Source organism: Patella vulgata, chromosome 3 (genome assembly GCF_932274485.2).
Source record: "Patella vulgata chromosome 3, xgPatVulg1.2, whole genome shotgun sequence".
Classification (NCBI taxonomy): domain Eukaryota; kingdom Metazoa; phylum Mollusca; class Gastropoda; family Patellidae; genus Patella; species Patella vulgata.
Genome location: NC_065881.2, coordinates 50,519,973 through 50,539,043, shown reverse-complemented (window position 1 = coordinate 50,539,043; position 19,071 = coordinate 50,519,973). Strand labels below are relative to the sequence as shown.

Below are 19,071 nucleotides of genomic sequence, written 5' to 3'. Positions count from 1 at the left end.
AAGAGGCCCTCAACCATAAAATCAGTTACGTTGACAGTGCAACTCAAACAGACCCGGTAATGCTAACCAGTCAGGAAATCAACACAGACACTATCAAAATCATATCAAATGAGACACCAGCAGTAAATCAACAACAAAATACTAGTGAAGACAAACCGGTTAGTACAAGAGATAATACTTCAGACAACAATGTATCCATTATAAATCTCCATTCCCACGATGATAAGAATGTTACAACAGAAACTACCACCCACACGACCCCATCAACATCAAAGACACGTGCCAGTACAGATACGCCACTAACAACTAGAACCTTAACTGAAGAGAGACAGGATGGACTAAAGGTCATTGACACCAGTAAACCCAAAGAACCACCGATTGTAATTGGAGATAAATTGTCAAATGAAACCCAATCCCAGAAAAACATTCTTCTTATCGGCAGTTCCATTTTACAAAGAGTTAAATTAAATGGGCTAAAATCAAATGTTAAAGTGCTGTCAATTAATGGTGCCAAGATTTTCAACATTGTCAAAAATCTACAGCGCATGGATCTCAGCATGTATGACAAAATTATCATTCAGGCTGGAGGGAATGACGTATCAGAGCTACGGTCCTTATCTGATATTACATATGACCTGAAAAGAACAGTGGACACTATTAGAAAGAAAAGGCCAAATGCACATATTTTCATCTGTGAGGCTGCACCAAGACATGACCAGGCAGGACAAAATATCGATCATAACATTCAATTTTATAACAATGTCCTTCGTGAGTTTTGTGTTCAAAAGGCAGTAAATCTAATTCGAGTGTTTGATTCAATAAAATCTGACTACAGACATATTTGGAAAGACAATATTCACTTGTCTGACAGAGGTACATCTGCACTACTACATATTTATGAAGAATATGTAGACATTATCAAGGAAAGACTAGACATTAACAATAGTTTCATTAAACCCTGTTTCTTCTGTGGTATTTCGGGTCATACAAAAGACACGTGTAAAATTGGTACCAAGGTTACATGTTACCGGTGTAATATTGAGGGTCATAAAGCGAATTATTGTAAAGCATTTCATAGGCAATATTGTACAGATAGGTACTAGGATAAAGGCAATGTTTTTGAAGCCGGAAAATCTACGTATGATTCTGATTTAATTGATTATAATAATTTTATGCAATATATGACCAACACCACTAATATTTTTGATTATTCTATTGAACCATTGATTGATAACTTCCACTGTTTCACTAATGTAACTCTTTGAAGTAATAGCACTACTAATGATACTGAAACTTCCTTCGATAATCCTGTTGGTACTGATAATAATAGTCTGATTTTTGAAGATCATAAAAGTAATGATCCAACGATGCATAAAGGCGACCTCAGCAGTCAGTTTATTGACTCTGATGTAACCCTCGATTCATTACAATCCATCAATTATCCCTCTGTTTCCAGTATATTTTCAACCAAACGTAAAGGTTTTAAAATAGGTCATTTAAATATAAATAGACTTTACGGTAAAATTGATGAAGTAAGGGATTTAATTTTGCAAGATAATGAAAATTTTAATGTCATGGGCTTTTCTGAAACGTTTTTACATTCTGAAATTGACGATAAATTTATTAATATCTTTGGTTATGATCTGATCAGAAAAGATCGACTGAGCAAAAGTGGCGGAGGCCTTATCTTATATGTAAATTCAGATCTAAAATATTCAAGAAAACTTGATTATGAACATCAAAATATCGAATCCATTTGGATTGAACTCCATCCAGAATATGAAAAATCATTTTTATTATGTCTTGTATATAGACCACCTTCTTCGTGTACAGGTTGGTTTGATGATTTTGAAACTAGTTTAAATTCCATAAATACTGGTCAATCTATTTATGTAATAGGAGATTTTAATATAGATTATTCAACTACTGTTCCAAAACGATGGGAAAACATAATCAATATGCAGGGATTACATCAATTAATTACTGCCCCTACACGCTGTTTTAAAAATTCTTCTACTGTCATTGACCATCTATATACAAACACACCGGATAATATTGTTGAAATTAAAGTTCCTCAATATGGTATTAGTGACCATTTTCCGATTATTTTTATCATTGGAAACTGCAAGAGAAAAATCACAAAACACAACCACTTGGAAATTCTATACAGAAATTACAAAAACTTTGATGATTCTAATTTTATTAATGATCTTGCTAAAATTCCATTTGAACTAGTCGAGTCAATTGATGACCCAAATTCTGCCCTTGATACTTGGTTTTACCTTTTTATAGGTGTTTTAGACTGCCATGCTCCGCAAAAGCGAAAAAGAGTAAAAAGATACTATCAACCGAAGTGGTTTAATGAGGAAATAAATAAAGCCCGAAAGTTCAGGGACTTCTTTAAAGCCTCCAAGAGGTGTGACGACTATAGAATATGGAGAAATAAAACCAAAAATCTCATTAATAAAGCCAAAAAAAAACTTTATCAAAGACTCTATCGAAAATGAAGAGCAATCTAAAAACATATGGAGATATTTTAGTGACATACAGAATAAACCCAATAATTGCCCTTATCCCAATAGTATTAAATATGGAAAAACAACAGTTAATGATCTAAATGCTATTGCTAATGTGATGAATGATTACTTCACTAATTTAACTGATGACATTAAGCCCCCCTATACACCACTTTCTCAAGAGTGCAAACGAAATATATCAGATTACGTAAATGATAAGATTCCCCCAAATAACAACTTTTCTATTAATTGTATTACTACCACAGAGGTATTAAAACATTTATTGAGTTTAAATAGTAACAAAGCCATTGGGTGTGATGGTATTGGACCCAAAATTTTAAAATTGTCTGCGTATACAATTTGTAGCAGTTTGACATATATCATTAATCTTTGTATTTCTCAAAACATGTTCCCCAGTGCCCTTAAACTGGCTAAAATTATTCCTATACATAAGAAGGGAGCTAAAGATGATCCGAACAATTATAGGCCAATCTCAATTCTCCCCACAATTTCAAAAATATTCGAAAGGCACTTGAGCACTCAAATTCAAACTTATTTGGAAACCTTCAATGTTCTTTATGCTTACCAATCTGGATTTAGATCAAATCATTCATGTGCTACTGCACTGATCCGAATGACAGATAATTGGCTTGATGCTATCGATAATGGTGCGATGAGTGGTATAGTGTATCTTGATTTTAGCAAAGCATTTGATCTCATTGATCATAAGCTTATTATTGAAAAACTACATCTTTATCGATTTGATAATAATTCACAAATTTTGATTGAATCATATCTTGACTCACGGAAGCAAAAAGTATGTTTAGGATCAATTACCTCCTCAATTACTACAGTCAAATGCGGGGTTCCACAAGGTTCGATCCTGGGTCCTCTCCTATTCCTAATTTTTATAAATGATCTCCCACTCAATATTGAATCAAGTCAGATAGATTTGTTTGCTGATGACAGTACCCTGCATTGTTGACACAAAGATATTTTATCCATCGCCAAAAATCTCCAAAATGATCTCTATTTGGTTGCTAAATGGTGTGAAAACAATGGGATGGTAATCAATCCTTCGAAAACAAAATCAATGCTGATTTCAACAAAACACAAAAGAAATCAGAAAAACCTAACTTTATCACTCCATGGTGAGAAAATTGAGACGGTTACTACCGCAAAATTACTTGGAATTCAAATTGACCAAGACCTTAATTGGGAAGCACAGATAGCAGATATGTCTAAAAAACTTGCATCAAAAATATTTCTCCTAAATAAGATAAAAGATCATTTACCTTACGAGACAAGAATTTTGTTTTATAACAGTTACATACTACCAATATTTGATTATTGCTCTATTATTTGGGGAGATGCTACCAAAAGTAGATTAGACATTCTTTTAAAATTACAAAAGAGGGCAGCAAGAGCTATTCTTGATGCACCGATTAAAACTCCGTCCACCTCTTTATTTACTAAACTCGGTTGGCTTACCCTTACACAGAGGATTCTTTACAATAAAATTGTCTTATCATTCAAAATTATTACATTTAATACTCCACTTTATCTAAATTTCTATTTTATTGAAAAATCTCTTGTTTCCAAAACGGATATCTTGCTCCGTTCACAGACCAGTAAATCTCTTTTTCTTCAAAAATGCAAAACGGAATCCATGAAACGTACTTTTCATTATTCTGCATGTCTTTTATGGAACAATCTGCCTTTTGATATAAAGATGTGTAAAAATGTTGAAAATTTTAAGATTAAACTGAAAACTCATTTATTTTGCACACTGAAGGAACCATAATATTCAACTGATGACATACTTATTATTTTTAACTTGCAACTGCATTCTATTTTATTTTGTGTGTAATTATAGTGTTCTTCCTATATTCTACTTGTATAATGTATGTTTTGTAGTTTGGGAGTGACTTATCAAACTTCCCACTTTAAAATGCTATTGCATTTCTAATGATTTTAAATTTATCCTGATATTACATGTATATATGTCTTTGTAGTTTAGGAGGGACCTAAGGAAGATTAGTTTTTTTTTTGCAAACTAAATACGTTGCCTCATTAAATAAAGTTTTTATTATTATTATTATTATTATTATTATTATTATTATTACATTTTAGCGTTAATTAAAGCCATAGGAACCCCTGTAAACTAAAATAGTACGAAAGTTTAATAGTTCATTTTCGTTCAGTATTTACAAAGTTATGTTATGATAGATTGGAATTTCATCGATCTAAACGGCTTGTATGATTATTGGTAGCGGAGAAACCTAATGGGTATAATTTTAATCCGATGGAATCCATGCCGGGAAATTATCAGGCTTTAATAATCTGAGTACATGTTTAGTGTGGATTAAGCAGTGAGAAATTTAATGTTATAGCGAAAATGTAAATGACGCATCGAACCTTTTTTAAAGACGGGAAAAAGTTAGATATTTTCCGAAAAATGCAAATGACGTGATCTTTGCCTGAATAAGTTACGTTCTGTCTAAATGAGGTTGGCTGGCTAGTAAAAGTTCAATTCACGCTCCCATGAAGGATATCAACAAACTTATTACCATGGAATAGCCAAGTTCCAACTTCTCGAATAAAGCTGGGGGGTTGGATGGCCGAATGGTTAGCACGTGCGCGCTATATCATAAGGCCTGCCATTGAGTAAACAGGCGTGGGTTTTCCCCAGGTCCTCCGGTTTCCTCTCACTGCTAAAGACCCCTACGCACATGCGAATTATCGAAATGAAATTAAACCATATGTTAGTCCCGAAATTACCTAGTTTGTGTCGAGTGGACGTTAAATCCCATCTCTCTCTCTCTCTCACTCTCTCTCTCTCTCGCTCTCTCTCTCTCTCTCTCGCATAAAGCTCTTATCTGACTGAAAACCACGAGGCCCTCAAGTGTGGTCAAAAAAGAACGCTTTGCTAAAACTCGTCTCTCCTGAGATAAAAGCTGTCAAGGTGTCGCGAGAAATTGTCCAGACGACGAGGAGCACCCCGTGTCTAGGCTTCAGCTCTTGCATCTCCGAATTGACTAATTTCCAGTCTCTGAAAATTTGAACCTCTCAGGATACACCGCCACAAAGCGGAAGCCAATCTGGCTTCAATATGAAGTAACAATTTTGTCAAATTGTCGAGAAATAGAACAACGGGTATCACCCTTTCTTACATCCGACGGCTCTGAAACTCTCATTGTCTGGCGGCTGGTAGCTCTACGACCTATTCAAGGGTTATTTTACGTGTACACGTGGCCTCGTTTTTTCGGTCCATCCGAACGACTATACAGGGCCTCCAGGTTAGCGAATCAACGTCTTACTCACTGAGTCAACTGGTTATTGTTGTCAGTGTTTTGACATTCTGACATAATGACGTCATAGTAGCCCAGCAAACACAAAACGTTTTGGTAACATTCGTAATTGGTTCTAATATGGTTGCGTTCAGAATGTTTCTTTAAGCACGTTCTCCAAACGTTTGAAAAGGGTTCATTGATAGACTGTACTTTTTATAAACGTTCCAGAAACATCACCAGAATGTTATCTTTTGACGTTTCAATATTACTTTCATTCAACAATGACCGAACGTTATTTTGAATGTTTTTATAATGTTTCATCGACAAACATTGCATTAAAACATTAGATTAATGTTTCAACTCCGTTTTTTTATGACGTTATATCGCTGATACTGTGAGACGTTACTAAACATTAATTAATATCGTTCTAGTGACGTTTATTTTAGAAAAGTTCAGATTAGTTGTTCCAAGAACGTCAACTGAACCACCCGAATCAACGTTATTTCCCCAGCCTGCTCACACAACCTGTTAACGACAGTAAATTATGTTCTTCTAACGTAACTATTAAAGCGTTTTACCTTATGATTCTTCGAACGTTAGTAATATATTTGTTTGTGACGTTATATTGATTTCAGTTTTTAAAACGTTCTGTTTTTCTAATTTAAAAACGTTAAAATTAAACGAAAAAAAACCCTTCCAATAAAGTTCGTAAAAGGTTGTATTTCTATTTTAAATATTCTTTACATCTTACATCATTAGCAAACGTTGCATTAAAACATTAGATTAATGTTTCAACCCCGTTTTTTATGACGTTATATCGTCGATACTGTGAAACGTTACTAAACATTAATTAATATCGTTCTAGTGACGTTTACTTTAGAAACGTTCATATTAGTTGTTCCAAGAACGTCAACTGAACCACCTGAATCAACGTTATTTCCCAAGCCTGGTCAGACAACCTGTAAACATCAGTAAAATATGTTCTTCTAACGTAACTATTGTAGCGTTTTACCTTATGATTCTTTGAACGTTAGTAATATATTTGTTTGTGCCTTTATATTAATTTCAGTTTTTAAAACGTTCTGTTTTCCTAATTTAAGGGTAAAAGTTGGCTAAAATATAGTGTATTATTTATTAGTGCTAGTTATGTCTAAACTTGAAAAATAAAAGTTCCATTTAAATCAAATGCTGCCAACTCTTGAATTATTCCAAGAAAACTAAATTATGCTATTTTGGCGGATTGGCGTCCAGTCATTATCAATAATATGACTGTGCAGAATAAATGCACTTGGTCTGGGAGTGTTACCCACTGTCGAAGCAAAATATCCCACACAATACAATGTGTGGCATATTCCTGTCTTCATTAACAAGTTAGGTGCATTCGGATTTTCAATAACCTATTTCTCTAAAATGGACTTAACTGACTGACAGAACAGGAAATATTTTGCACAAAATTCGATTTGTGGAATTAGCAATGTGACAACTATCTGACAGTAAATTTAAAATTTGCTGTAAAAATAATATTTCAAATGGCATTTCTGTTAATATACAGCACTCATTTTGTAAACTGACATATGGTTGTATTTCTACATTACGTTCGATATATTTACACAAGCCTTGTATTCATATACATTTACATCGTTTTAAATGCAAATTAACAAACCATCGTGATTTGACAAATCCGTCACTGTATTTTTACTATACTTATAACAGAGTGAAGATGTAGGAGTGGAATATCCATTATAACTTCTGACGGCGCTCATTAAATACAGATAGCTGGCTTATAACTTTGTGAAGAAGAAGTAAAGTGGTTCAATTAACTGGGCGTATTTTTATTCTTTTGTTTTTGCATTTATTATATTATGTAATAATAATAATTATGTTTTCCCTCTATCTTATGATTTTATAAAATATCGATTTTATTACATGTAAATTTTCTTTTAACATAACCATATAAAGTACAAAGAAACACATACAAGACATTAAATAAATATAATCTTCGGAGATTATTCCTAAAATCTCACCTACATTCAACTACAAATGTTTTATTCCAATTTCAAATATAATATTTAACTACCAGAAGATTTTAGAAAATCTCAACACACAAAAAATCATTGACAGTTACAATAATATATAATATAACTTTTGATTTAAAAAAAATCAAAACAATCGTATAATAACACTGCAGATAATTTTGATTTGAGTGACAATCAAAATCTTAAAAACCTTTTCCGCTTTACGCCACAATTAAGAGGTGCAAATCCTCCCGCTCCAATATACTCAGTAATCTCAAAGGTCAAATCCAAAATTGCACAGTGCCTTGGTCAGAAAAATTTGGTGTAGATTTGGAGTTAGGGACATCAAGGGATTTGATCAAAAGAGTCAGTTATATCAAAATAAAACCCGGAGGGCTACCACCTGCGGTCCCAAAAATATGTCTGTCGTCAGATACTGTGCAAATGTTAATTAACGAAATGACTTAAAATGAAATGGGGTTTAACGTCCTACTGTTCTGCTCCGACTGGGCTAATGAAGACGTGCATATGCCATAATGTGTGCTATGAGGGGAATTTTACCCAGACAGCTGCCATAGGACCTACTCTTATATCGAATTTCAACTGCCAAAGGACCTTTTACGTGCACGTCCTTGTCAGGCCCTCTGTGTCAGGCCCTCCATCCTGCACAAGAGGAAACCACGTCGGAAATTCTCGATGAACTTTCTCGGCCAACACCTTAATGAGCGTATCTTAATTAACACCCGTGGATATGGTTAGCAAGAACTATATATACTAAACAGCAAAAAAAAACAAAAAAAAAAAAAAAAAAAAAAAAAAACGTCAGTACGATTTCAAAATCAGAGAGGCACTTTAATCAAATCATTCTAGAAAACGACTTACTAAATGGATCAAAGCAATTTTTTGTGAACAGTATGTTTACACATTAGTGATTTATTCATCACAGTTCCAAGACATTACGACATTACGACATTGGCACCTGGAACCACACTCTCAGAAAAGCCGGCTGTGTTTGGTCTCGGTACGACGTTATTAAGTCTCCTCTGAATTTAATCCCAAAGGTGTTCAATCGGGTTTAAGTCCGTACTAAGGGCTGTCCAGTGCATAACGTTGACACCGTTCTGCTGTAAAAAGTCCCGAGTAACCCTGGCTGTGTCGGAACGGGCGTTGTCATGCTGGAAAACGTTGTTTCGATGACGTGCCAAATGTGGTATGACGTGGGGTCTGAGAGCTTGATCGATGTTGCGCACTGATGTGATGCCGCCTCCTCTCCCTGGACCTAGCTTTTGGAACACCACAGGACCCACTCTCTGGCTCAGGCCGATTCCACCCAAACCATTATGCTTGGACCTCCCCATGAGTCTCGTTCCATGACACATTGGATCCGAATAACACTGGCCACGTCGACGCCATATTCTGATCCTGCCATCTGCAGTTGATATGAAATACCGACTCTCATCTGTGAACAGAACAGTTCTCCATTGTCGCCAGTTCTGGTGTTGTCGGGCAAACTGTAGATGTTGACGTCGATGGCGAGGGGTGAGGATTGGTCCACGGCAAGGTCTACGGCAATGGATGTTCTCTCTGGTAAGACGTCGGCGCACTGTATCGGTACTGATGGGTCTTCCGTGTGTTCCCACTGTCTTCTCGTATGCCTGTGTGAAGGGATTCTACACGTGCTGTCGCACAACATGGCGGTCTTGTCGCCTTGTGGTAACCTTTGGTTTACCAGTTCTGGGGCGATCATACGTGGTGTTGGTGGTCCGAAAGCGTTGCTGAAGCCTGTAGATTGTCCGAACATTGACCTGAAAGTGATTGGTAACGGCTTGGGCAGTCTTCCAAGCGCTCGGTTCCTCTTAGCTGTCGTGTATCGTGGCATGCTGCTGACGTTGTAGTGTGAATGATTCAACCAGGTATGGGGGTGCATTTTATAGGGCTGGTCCCGGTGAACAACACGTGCAGCGTGAGTTACATGAAGATCATGGAGAACACATTATCATCTCAGAAGGTTGCGTTTTTGAGAACATTTCCTGGGTTCAATTCTGTGTTGGGGAAGGAGCCTTATTGCTCAGGTAAAGTTGGAGATGTGACCACAAATATACAATAAAAACATTTGGCAAGTTTTATGCCATGCGTCTATTCAGAGTAACATACCAACCTGACGTTTCTTTTGCTGCTTAGTATAGTATCACAGAAGCTATTCCTTGGACCTAGTAGTCAAACTGGCATATACATATATAAATATAACTAAACTAGAAATAAAATGAAATGAAATGGAGTTTAAAGATACATTATGGAAGTTCTCACTATAATAGTTAAAAAACTAGATAATGTAAACGGAATTTGCTGGAAATTTCAGTCAAATTGATCCACTGTGAATCAAGAATTTAGCAATTGAATTTTAGGCCTAGCCTCGATCATCATTACTAAAGTCGGTACGATAAAAACATAGTCTCGATTATCCATTTTTTGATTTAATCATAATGTCTAATTAATAATTTAGATAACATTTCGGGCCTAAAGAGCGATCTGCAATAGGCATATTTAGCTCTTGCATAATATATGTTTACATATATGTTTACATAAACTAAATAAGACGGACGAACACCATGAAGTTTCAGTTCTTCGTTGTATCCACCCCCCCCCCCCTCCACCACTGACAAGGAGAACCCACACTGGAAAATCCCAGGGAACTTTCTCGGCCACAATCGTACTCATTGGGTCACCATGGCTCCCATCTTCATTTGAGGAATTATTGAATTGTTAATCCTTTGCAAACTATAATAATGGTTCAATCCAGTATTTACACAGATATGATGAGTTGAACATCTGTCAACATTAGATATATAAAAATATTTAGGATTTAGTGAACAAGCCAACGTCACCTATGATTTTCGTTGAAATATTTTAACGGACAAGCAGATTATCTATCGTTACTATTTTGATTTTGTTTTCTTAATTAATTACATTTTAGCGTTAATTAAAGCTATAGGAACCCCTGTAAACTAAAATAGTACGAAAGTTTAATAGTTCATTTCCGTTCAGTATTTACAAAGTAATGTTATGATAGTTTGAAATTTCATCGATCCAAGCGGCTTGCATGATAATTGGTAGCGGAGAAACCTAATGGGTATAATTTTAATCCGATGGAATCCATGCCGGGAAATTATCAGGCGTCAATAATCTGAGTACATGTTTAGTGTGGATTAAGCAGTGAGAAATTTAATGTTATAGCGAAAATGTAAATGATGCATCGAACCTTTTTTAAAGACGGGAAAAAGTTAGATATTTTCCGAAAAATGCAAATGACGTGATCTTTGCCTGAATAAGTTACTTTCTGTCTAAATGAGGTTGGCTGGCTAGTAAAAGTTCAATTCACGCTCCCATGAAGGATATCAACAAACTTATTACCATGGAATAGCCAAGTTCCAACTTCTCGAATAAAGCTCGGGGGTTAAATGGCCGAATGGTTAGCACGTGCGCGCTATATCATAAGGCCTGTCATTGAGTAAACAGGTGTGGGTTTTCTCCGGGTCCTCCGGTTTCTTCCAACTGCTAAAGACCCCTACGCACATGCGAATTATCGAAATAAAATTAAACCATATGTTAGTCCCGAAATGACCTAGTTTGTGTCGAGTTTGTGACTGAAAACCACGAGGCTCTTGCATCTCCGAATTGACCATCCGACGGCTCTGAAACTCTCATTGTCTAGCGGCTGGTAGCGCTACGACCTACTCAAGGGTTATTTTACGTGCACGCCAATGTGTACACGGGATCTCGTTTTTTCGGTCCATCCGAACGACTATACAGGGCCTCCAGGTTAGCGAGTCAACGTCTTACTCACTGAGTCACCGAGGCAACAGGAACATAAGTAAAATCTCTAATTATAAGCATGGTTATTGTTGTCAGTGTTTTGACATTCTGACATAATGACGTCATAGTAGGCACCCTTCGTTAGAATTACTTCTTTCTTGCTAAAGGATTTATGCCTTTAATACAGCATAGATACAGTTTTGTATACTGTTTAAAACCTATGGTATACTTCCCTGTTTTGTGATTTGCATTTGACCTTAATTCTACAAATTGAATAGATCCAAACCTCTTTCTTCATTGTACTAGCATTGGGATGTCTCGTAAGCACAGTCGATCAAGGCATACACTTTAATACAGAGTTTCGGAAATGTTGTCTTTTTCTTGTTTTAGGTTTGTGGATTGCCTCCCCTGTTATGGGTTTGTTTTCATATTTAATGAAGCCTGTATCACACGGGGATTCTCCTGCACTTACTAAAGAGTGGGATATTTTTCGATTCTTTTTAAAAACAATAATGTAGGCATGATTGTTAATGTTAAAACGCATTATATCTCAGAGGTAACTCAGGAAATATCAAATGTTGTATACAATCTGATTTTAACATGATCGGTATAACTGTATATGTAAATCGCGTCATTTTATTTTAACCACCAGCCAAGACCGCCAAAGTGCTAATGTCCCTTTAGTGTATTTAAGTGATTCAACACATGACTAACTTCTATGTGTTTTAATCTTACACTCTCTTCCGTCTTGTTATTAGAGCCTAGTCCACTATTTTATTATACATGTGTTTTCTAAATTCCTCTCTTACCCTAATTTAGCGTGTCTGTAAAATATGATGGTATTTGATCAAATAATAACACAGTTACTTTGGATTTTCTGCTATAAAATGTGGTATCAAGTGTTCTATTATACAAATTATATATAAATTACATAACTCCTTTTATCAAACCACCAGTATCAATTAATGTAAATTACTTGTTGATATGATAATGATAGTCAGTATTACTATAAATAATACTTGTAACTTATAGTTCATACACAGGCACTTGGGGGGGGGGGGTTAAAATAAAACTACTGCTTAACTATATATTACAATTTTCGACCATATATTACAGTAAGCTCGATTTGGTTAAGATCTAAAAAGTTTGGTGATCCAAGAAGACTCATAATTTCCAGCAGGTCGCATATAATCGCGGTACATATTTGATGAAATTACTTCAACCAGTCTCCGGGACCCACAGTCTCGGCAACTACACGATGTCGATACCATCAAACAAGGCCCCAACACGACCAATGCGCTCCATGAAGACCTTCTCCAGCTTCACAACGCGCCTCAAATTATTTGATTCGCGTTAGATTGTGCTTTGGTGTGATGGGGTTTAAGAAGTTTTATTTTACGTCAGGTTCCCATTGTCGTGCGATGCGTTACGACAGTGTGGTCCCATTTAAGTACACGATCTGCTACGTGCAGATACGTTCGAATACGTTTCGGTACGGTCAACACGATTGCTACGACTGACCTCATTTATATGATAAGACTTGATGGGATCACCACGATTACTTCACGATTAAAACCACGATTTCAATCGTATCACGAATCGTGATAGTGGGAACCTAACATAAATCCCTGTGAGTGCCTGTGAGTTTATATACATGTAACTATTTACACGTTCAATAGTTCACCGAGGTTATGTTACCATCATGACAGGTTAAAATAATTAACTTAATTAAAACAAAAGATGTTGATGACATGACAAGACATCAAAAGAAAAACCTGTGATTATTAATAAATATACATTATCAAACTGTTATTTCCTATGGTTGAAGGTTGTTTGTCGCCGCTTCATTGCTTTTTATTCTGATTGGTCTCGATTGTCAAGTACCATTGATACGGTAATGAACAAAGCCTCGATTATCAATTTTATTAAACATTAAATTATTATATGGCGAGGATATTCTAACCCTTTCACTACCTTGGCCACCCGATGGCCTAGCGAATTTATAATGGGCTTTCCATGTGAATAAATGTCTAAATATTAATTTATATAACGGGAGAGAGAAATGTGGTCTCACGTCCACTCGTCACAGGTTAAAATAATTAACTTAATTAAAACAAAAGATGTTGATGACATGACAAGACATCAAAAGAAAAACCTGTGATTATTAATAAATATACATTATCAAACTGTTATTTCCTATGGTTGAAGGTTGTTTGTCGCCGCTTCATTGCTTTTTATTCTGATTGGCTGGTACTGAGTCTTAAATCGCACGTGGGCCTGATCTGCTAGTATGGTATATGGTCAATAACGACGCGAGAGCTATCAGGAAAGAATTCTATATGGCTGAACAGATGGAATAAAACTAAGGGTTTATCGATGTCTCACAGATGTGTTCACATTCAGGAATAGTTTTTTTTCAAGGCACTTACATACGAACGTTAACTGCGATAATGATGAGTTATGCCGAGTGATTACCGTTACAGCCACCTTGTGTTGGTCCAAGAAGGTGGATTATTAACAACTAAAAGAATGATTCAGTAGGTGTTCAAAGTTTATTGTTTATCGCGATGATTAAGATTTATTATGTATTCGTTTTATTGAATATTTGTTGTTGGCATTGATTGTGGTTTTCGATGAAAAAGTTAGTAATTTTGAAAATTACTTTTGAAAGCACATGGAATAGTGTTTAGTTTGGTCTAAGAGATTTTTCTATAAGAAGGTTTTGGCGAATCTTTACTATTTTAATCTTGTATAATCTTATCTAGTTTTGAATTGCCCCAGTTCTCCTTTCTGTTTTCACGAATTGATATCTAGATTTAACACTGCAAAAGTACAAACTGAAAATAGACTATACTCATAACTGCGAATTTTTACCTAATTATTAAACATTTTAAAACAAATAAAAAAAAAACCCCAAAAGTTAAATGAAAGAGGAGGCGGGGGTCTTTGTTCTTACTCGGCAATCTGTCTTAGTAACTGTAGGAAATATATCAAAGGAAATTTAATTGAACTCTTTAGTGTTTTGTATATTGATGTTAAATGAGTAGTATAAAATGATATGTTTATTTAATATTATACAACAATATGGATTGGATATTGATATATTTCATATTGGGAATATAATTTAAAAATATAGTCAATATGTAAAGGGATTATCGAGCAACCAAATGTTAAACATTTAATAGAATGTCGATTTAGGTTCCAAGCAGATAATATTTTTTTTTCTCGTACCACTACTAAAAATATACATGTATGTTTAAATTCCTCTATACGTTATTGTTAGGTTCAGAGTTATCGGTAATATTATTATGTGCCGGAGCCACGGCGGCTCAGTGACTAAGACGATGGCTCGCTAATCAGGGGGGCCAGTGTTCTATCCCTGTGTTGGCTGAGAATGTTCATCGGGATTTTCTGGCGTGGTTCCCCCTTATCAGTGGGGTAGGACGGAGGGCTTGGCAAGGGAAAACGTATAATCGTTCGGATGAGACGAAAAGCGGATGTCCCGTGTACACATTGACGTCCACGTAAAAGAGCCCTTGCCAATTGGAATTCGAAATAAGAGTAGGCCGTAGCGCCACTGTTTGGCCAAAATTTTCCTCATAGCACACTGCATGGCGTATTAGACACGTTGTTGTGAAAAGTAGGAAATTAGATCCTATTTCATTAAAAATAATATGCCATCGTTTGATATCTCTGTGTTCAACTTAAATATGCATTATGTAAGATTTAGATAAAGAGCTGACCGTTGTTGCTATTAATATATTGGAAAGTTCATTCCAATTCCTTTATTCTGAGCGACGTTATCACTGTTTGAACGTTTAGCAAGTCTCCATTTTAAAATTAAATCATTAAATGGCGATTTTAATCCGTTTCTATCTACACAATCCAATGGCCTAGAGAGCTGATAATAGGTTTATCGCGTGGATAAATATCTAAATAATTTATACAACATTTGAAACCAAAAAAAACCCCCACCTGTAATTAGTGCTGTAATAGACAGATGTTGCTCTTACACAATGCATCTTTAAGTCAGGTGATAATATTCATATCATTCAATAACATGTTATGTAAACTAATTTTGTACTTATTGTAATAATAAGTAGCTGGGGAAATTAGCTATATCCCAAATTAGACTACTATTTAGCTCACGTTAAAATCGTTTTGAGACCACGTCCCCGTTCAATTGAAACACAATTATGGATAGTTGTCTCGTATAAGACTTTTAGATCAAAATGGTGTTCTTCAATTGAACTATGTTGACGTAATAATCTAGTGGTCGTCTGATAAAGACTGTCACAGGAGTCCGGTACTGTTATATTGAAGGCAGTTTGCTGGATGTTTACAGAAGGATTGGGCGAAATCTTTTAGCTAAACGACTATTCAGTGCGATAACTACCTGTTAGCAAAACTAGGGTTTAACACTACATATGGGGTGAAAGTTCACTTGCCTTTGGTGTTACATCCAACTGCTATAAACACAATAGCCTCGAGCTAAGATCTCTATTTATTCACAATGAATTTTCATATGATTTCTGATTATATTAGAGTAGAAAGTCAAGAATATTTGTCATTTCCATATCTTTTCGAATTAGATTCGTAAAAAACGAAATGGTTACTTGCTTTAAGTGCGCCTTACGTAAAATTGTGTATCGTTTTTTTGTCAATAGAAATGCAATGACGTGGGGTTCAACGTCCTATTGTTCTGCTCCGACCGTATAATGAAGACGCACATACACCAGATCCCAACGAACTTTCTCGGTAAACACAGGGATCGAACACGGGACTTCCAGATTAGCTCGCCAACGTCTTATTCAATGAGCCACCGTGGCTCCCTTATATCAACATAAATATCAAGCTAATATTTCATCTCATATTAAATTTAGATCGTTTTGCATTAACGTTTTTATTATCACTGATGAGGGTATTAATTAAGTGGCATCATGCTTTCTAGAAATAGTTAGCACATCATTCCCTTTGCGCGGCACGACTCTTTAGCCTAAATGCGACACAAAAATTTACCACTAGCATTAAACCATAGGTACCATTTTAATTTCTGCTTCCTTTCAATATGAAATTAAAGCTGATGAGAAATAAGCTATTTGATATTTAAAAAAGATTTATCTGCAAGGTTTTTATTTTCAGTAATCTTTTAAGCATGATACTTAAATTTGACTTTCAGTATTCGAAGAAATACAGTCCAAAAATACGTTTAGCTAGTGTTTTTTAATTGACCTCTTTCAGGTGTATTTGGTAATATTCTGTAGTTGAGAGAACTCGTTCCAATCGAATCTCTACTTTCTAATAAGCGAACTGTTGTTTTTTTGGTTTTTATTTGCGCAAGGGATATCATTTACTTGAAGGTTTTTATTTAATCACACTTGATGTTATTAAGAATTTGTGTTCACACTTCTTTTATCGTGTTTCCCATTTCAGCCATATCAGATGCCTTGCAAACTTATGACACTGACAACCCGACCTGGATTCCATTAAAGTATTCTGAAATTATGTATTCCTGTAACATCTAATACAACCTCATTTATTTGTGAGATTGATGCTTTTCTGAACGTTGCCCTGTATTGTGACGAAGAGCAAATTTTCGATATACAAGTCGAACCCGACACCACAATTAACTATTGCGGCTAAGATCCAAAAAATAACAAATATTTGCGATGCCATTTGTTGAGATATTCGGGATTTAACGGAGTCGTTTTAATTGTTTCATATCATCAGTGGAAACGACTTTGTGATGTCTAGCTCTTTATATTGAGCTAATGTTTGGAAATAAAAAACAACAATATTGACATAGATATATAGATACATGGACCTGTTCAAATATTAGAAAAATTCAGATATTTCATATATTATGTCATCCGATTCCAGCGGCCACAGTTGTTGGGTTTTAATTCTTAGTGATAGATCAATTGTACAAAGATTAAACCAGCACCGACCTATCGAAATTAGAATCAGAGTTGAAATTCAAACGGTTATAGAACAAAACTAAGTTATATTAAGTCTGGCCGGAGTTTTTCTTACTGTAACGTATTTTTATTACCTTGAATTCGGCACCCACTAATAGCCATGTTATATAAGGTATTTCGGTTAAAACTTTAATCAATTTCTCGGCCTCAAGGGTAACACAGTCTCTTATTTCAGACTATACTTTTACCAAACAGTTTATAGCTTTGACCCCCCATTCCGCATTTTTAATTAACCCATGCATCCGCCCGTTCCCACACTATCGGGATTTCAAATTTATTTTAAATGGAACTTTACATTTAATTTACATTTAAACGTTTCTGAACTCGTAGGTTTAAATTCAACAATCGATGAGAACAAGATTAATAATGGTAATTTGCATGGGTATTGCATATCGTAGCGAAGTATTTGATAATATCCTGCCATGAGACGATGCAATTTGATAGACGAAAGAAAATGTTCATGGATGGGTTAATTTTGTTGAAAATTCTTTGCCAATTTTTGTGGTCTTAATTTCTTTTTTGATAGTTAAACAAGTATGTCATAAAACAATCCATTTTTGCTGAAATTGCATAAAATACCCCCCCCCCCCCCAAAAAAAATGAATAAATAAAAAGAAGTAACAAAACAAAAAAAAACCAAAAAAAAAAAACCAATAAAAAACTTTTATTATAGTAAAAACACCTTCATTATAAAAGAGAAACAAAACATTTTCACATCATCGGTATTGATCATTTAAAATATTAGTAATACAAACGAAATTTCAAATATTATATTAATACAAACGAACTTATAGTGCAATGTCAAATTGTGACCAACTAGGCATCTGTTGCTGAATTTTAACCGCCTATAAATCGTTAGAAACATAAAGATACATCATGCAAGAGCTCAATCTGCCCATTACAGATTTTTTTTTCTGGTTTCAAATGTTATATAAATTTTATGGGGAATGTATGGCTGAATGGTTAGCGCGTGCGTGCTGTATCATAAGGTATGTCATTGAGTCAACTGGCGTGCTTTCGATTCCCTGGTCGTACATGACAAGGAGTAGGGTCGCCTGTCCAACCTAGTCTGTTTTCTCCGAGTTCCCCGGTTTCCTCCCATTGCTAAAGACCCCTACGCTCAAGCGAATTATTGAAATAAAATTGAACCATATGTTAGTTCCGAAATGACCTCGTTTGTGACGAGTGGACGTGAGACCACATTTCTCTCTCCCGTTATATAAATTAATATTTAGACATTTATTCACATGGAAAGCCCATTATAAATTCGCTAGGCCATCGGGTGGCCAAGGTAGTGAAAGGGTTAGAATATCCTCGCCATATAATAATTTAATGTTTAATAAAATTGATAATCGAGGCTTTGTTCATTACCGTATCAATGGTACTTGACAATCGAGACCAATTACGCTTTATCTTGTCAACACTTCAAACACTCATTACTTCGTTCAGAATAAAT

The 19,071-nt window shown here is 35.3% G+C and overlaps 1 protein-coding gene across 1 annotated transcript in view; it reads left to right on the top strand.

Annotated features, from left to right (window-relative positions):
• The window catches only part of LOC126815553 (atrial natriuretic peptide receptor 1), a 145,678-nt gene that overhangs the window by 44,239 nt on the left and 82,368 nt on the right, over positions 1 to 19,071 (top strand). The gene's annotated exons all lie outside the window — the stretch shown is intronic.